Source organism: Sinocyclocheilus rhinocerous, unplaced genomic scaffold, assembly GCF_001515625.1.
Source record: "Sinocyclocheilus rhinocerous isolate Xijiao unplaced genomic scaffold, SAMN03320098_v1.1 scaffold541, whole genome shotgun sequence".
Taxonomy (NCBI): domain Eukaryota; kingdom Metazoa; phylum Chordata; class Actinopteri; order Cypriniformes; family Cyprinidae; genus Sinocyclocheilus; species Sinocyclocheilus rhinocerous.
Genome location: NW_015658519.1, coordinates 3,166,120 through 3,171,135, shown reverse-complemented (window position 1 = coordinate 3,171,135; position 5,016 = coordinate 3,166,120).

The window sequence follows — 5,016 nt, the reverse complement described above, 5'->3', positions numbered from 1 at the left end:
CCACTCAATATATGCATTTTCAAAATGATATAATAAATGATCTGTGGGGTATTTTGAGCTGAAACTTCACAGACACATTCTGGGGACACCTGAGACTTATATTACATCTTGTCAAATGGGGCATAATAGGTGCCCTTTAAGAAAAAATTATAATTGTGAATTTGCTTTTAACATCTTCATCAGATGCTATTTGTTTTTTGTTTTTTTCCACCATCTGCCAGAACTTGTGGGATATCAAAGGCAGCAATACATTTGCACATGCTTCCTTAAAAATCCAACCATATGAAGGCATCTAAGTATACAGGATGTTACGTAAATACTGAATTCAGGTGTGCTTTGATGCCCTCCTACCTCCACATAATGCCTCAAAAAGAGGTATTTTTCCACAATCACATATGTACCTTCATAAACAGATATATGCAGAGACATCAAGCGCATGTACCTAACATCATCAGGTCCATCCATCAAACACAGTGCTCTCAACACAGGACAACACACTGTCCTATTTAACCAGCACCAGACAATGAATCTGTGAGGCAAAGAACTGCAAGTTTGCCATCTCTGCAAGGTTGTCATGGCAACTCCGCAGCAGACTTTGGATAGAACGAGAGTGTATCCAATCAATGCTTTTTCCCCCTCTTGGATGAGTGTGAGAGCGCATTGTGTAGCCGATGGCCTTGGCGGTGCCGCTTCTGAATCTGAAAAATAACATGTATTTTAGACACTCTTCATACCCTCATGCTTGATGCAAGCAAGGTGCAAAAAGCTTGTGCAGACATATTGAGACTAACAGAAGGACAGGACGCCTACACTTATCCTCAGATGAAGATTATTTTACACACTGTAGCTCAAGCCAGAGAATATTTGTATGTCTACAGTATATGCCTCCTCTTACAGCACCACATTATAGTGCGAGGCAATAGAGGCAGGCAAATAAAACTGAACTTTTAATGGAAGCCAGCCCATTATGGTAAGCCTGGGGTTTAACCGCAAAATGAAAACTCTTTCTCGAGCTGAATGAGCAAATTGTATTTCTGTTTCCTGCAGAGTTTTTCCTAATTTAATGGGATTGCCCTGGGAGGCACAAAGAGCTGCTTGGGAATAATGATAAGTTGTAAAACTGTATTCATGCACAACCTGGCATGTAAATGAAATTGTTTGGCTATTATAATATTATTCTTTCCCATGTGAATCTAGGAGAGACTGTGGATGATGATGTAGCAGTGTTATCGGTCTAGATGTTTCCCCTGGGATGCTGCATTAATTTATCGCTCCTATTTATCTTAATCTTTATGGTTCCTCACAGCATGAGCAGAAGAAACAGCAAGTCACTTTTCTAACGATGACAATATTATTTGTGTGCAAAATATGGCATGAGCTGATGGGTTGGTTGCTTTTGAAATCCTGTTTCTGCCTCTAATCTCACAATGTGACTTCGTATTTCACAATTGTGACTTTATTTCTGATCATTTTGACTTTAAACCTCACAATACAACCCTATATCTTGCAATTGCAATATTATTTCTCATAAATTGGCTTTATGTCTCACATTTGCAACTTTATTTCTGATCATTTTTACTTTATATCTCACAATACAACTTTATATCTCACAATTGCAACTTTATTTCTCATAATTTTGACTTTATATCTCATAATGTGACCTTATATCTCACATTTGCAACTTTATTTCTCATAATTATGACTTTATATCTCATAATTGCAACTTTATTTCTCCTAATTTTGACTTTATATCTCACATTTACAACTTTTTTTCCTCATTTTAAATTTATATCTAACATTTTGACTTTATATCTCACAACTGCAACTTTATTTTTCATAATTTGGACTTTCTATCTTACAGTATGATTTTATATCTCACAATTGCAGCTTTACTTCTCATAATTTTGTCTTTATATCTCAGAATGTAACCTAATGTCTCATAATTGCAACTTTATTTCTCATTATCTTGACTTCATATCTCAAAATGTGGCCTTATATCTCAGTTGCAACTTTATTTCTCATCATTTTGACTTCATAGCTCACAATATGATCTTATATCTCACAACAGCAACTTTATTTCTCAATTTTGACTTTATAGCTTGCTAAATGAAGTTCTTATTGACAGCTGGAGCTGCTTGAAGTGTTTTAGTAGATTCACTCCCTCTGTAAAAATCAAGAGGGCAAGGACTGGGGAATTCATCTGAGATTGCTTGGGGAAGTTCATGAATGTATATGTTAAGTGTAATGCAGCCATAAAGTTCTTTTAAAAGAGAGAAAGTTGTTGCATGAGTGAACAGCAGAACTGTTTTTTTTTTCCTGATAACATGTGAGTGTTTGGCTGGTTGACCCATTACTGTTGAACTGCTGAAAAAATCAATCAGATAAACAGCTAATGACACCAGTTTACCAGCAGAAATACTGCAGGAGTGCTTCCAAACACTTCCCTCGACTCCAGTCTGGCTGCTGTCTGCCTGTGAATTTGTTGAGCCCATCCAAAAGCAAATGTGCTGGTAATGAAGTAGTGGACATCATCATTCAGTCTCATTCATTCTGCTGCAGGCCTGTTTTCCTCACCTTCCTCAGTGGATAGATCAATCCTGCTGCTTTATATGCTTCTCACCTCAGTGTGCCTCGTGTAGTGAGCACCATGTTCTCAGAACAGGCACAAGTTCATTCACATCACTGAGTTTTGTCTGCTTTTCACCTTTTTTGTCAGATCAACAGTCCATTTACTCTTCACCCTGGGCATCTGTTTTTGTTGATATGTCTGTTTCGCATTTTTCTTAGGCTTTAAAACGTAACTTCATAGCTGAAAGTTCATAGCAGTGTGTCATTTCGGCTGAAACACCTCAAACTAGTGATTGTGGAAAATGTAGGTCATGCCTTGTGAGACCCCCAAATCCTGTTACAAGGATTCACAGAGGCTTTGGGAATGCAACAAAATATCTAGCTGTTTACTAGTGTTGGGTCTGAGTCCACCTTGTTGAGTCCTATTCTTTAACCAAATGAGTTTGAGTTGGAGACAGTTATGTCTTTTTTTATCTTAATTTTATATTGTTACAATATTTTTTTAATCTTTCATGTAACACGTGATGTGGATTCTTCTGTAGGCTACTCTAAAAAAAACTTTCTGCATCCAAAATGTCAAGGTCTGAGTCCGTCCGAGTCCAAATTCAATCATAATTGCAGTCTGAATCCAAGTCCCTAGTCCAAGTACCCCAACAGTTTACTAATCCGCATTGTTAAAGGATTCGTTTGGTTAAAACTATTTATGAAATTTGCTGAAAACTTACTCACCCTCAGCCCATCCAATATGTAAATAAGTTTGTTTCTTCATCAGAACAGATTTGGAGAAATTTAGCATTGCATCACTTGCTCACCATTGGATCCTCTGCAGTGAAAGGGTGCCGTCAGAATGAAAGCTGAAAAACAGCTGATAAAAATATCCCAATAAACAAGTGAATAAATACAAGTGGAAAGTGAAGTGAAACGCTGTGTGTTTGTAATAAACAAATACGTCATAATAAAATGTTTTACTTAAAGCTGTTGCTTTCAGCTAAAATATGAGTCCTGTATCTGCTTTCTCCAGTTAAAAAAAATCATCTTCTTGAATAAGGGTTGAAATATGCATAAATCAAGCACTATTTACACATATGATTGTGGATTTTTTATGTGAGAGGACAACAGCGGATGGACTTTTTCACTGGAGGAAGCGTTATTGTGGATTATAAACTCATATTTTGGCCAGAAGTGATGGTTTAAAGGTAAAATGCCTTAATGAAGGATTTGTTTATTACAAACACGTAGCTTTTCACTTCATAAGACATTGATTGATGTACTGGAGTCCTGTAGATTTCTTGTGTATTACTGTAATGTTGTTTTTTTTCCCCCAGCTGTTTAGACTCTCATTCTGACGGCACGCATTCACTGCAGAGGATCCATTGATGAACAAGTGATATAATGTTACATTTTTCTCCAAATTATAAACTCATATTTTGTCCAGAAGTGATGGTTTAAAGGTAAAATGCCTTAATGAAGGATTTGTTTATTACAAACACGTAGCTTTTCACTTCATAAGACATTAATTGACTGATGTACTGGAGTCCTGTGGATTTCTTGTGTATTACTGTAATGTTTTTTTCAGCTGTTTAGACTCTCATTCTGACGGTACCCATTCACTGCAGAGAATCCATTGATGAACAAGTGATATAATGTTACATTTTTCTCCAAATCTGTTCCAATGAACAAAAAACACATCTACATCTTGGATGGCTTGAGGGTGTGTAAAATGTCCACAAATGTTCATTTCAGGTGAACTATTTTATTAAAATTTGTTGTATATAGGCTACAATGGAATACTGTGTTTTTTCCCCCACATTTCCACACTGATTTTGAGGGCAATTCTGTGGCTGTAAACTTTGTAAATATGTTCAAAAGAGCTAAGAGTACTATAGACTTATTGTTAGCTAATGTGGACAGTGTTTACTCCAATACCCCAGAGTACTTATTATTTATAATTATAATTTATATATACATTATTTCACTCATACCTTTTGTTCTTTTAATATTTTGAATTGTTTTTAGCTTTATTTTTTTTGTTTTCATTTAAATGTTTAGTTTTGAAATGTTGTTATATGCATTTGTCATTTTTATTTAATTTATTTTATTTTCTTAAATGTGTATATATATATAGTATTTATAGAGTTTTAGCTTTTAGTTTTAATTACTTTTTCTTATTTGTAAGTCGCTTTGGATAAAAGCGTCTGCTAAATGACTAAAAGTAAAGTAAAGTAAAGTACTTATAAATCAGTTTACAACATACAAAACCCACCCTTAGCAAGCATTTAAATTTGAAGGTGAATGACAAATACTCTAGTTATTGGTTTATGTGTCATGTTTTGTTTCTGTGCAGACCCTCTGTATGTAATGTTAAAGAGACATTGGCAGGCAGTTTCTATGCCTGCAGGGGAAGAAACTGTTCTCATGCATGTGAACTTGCAGCAGCCTTTTTGCAAC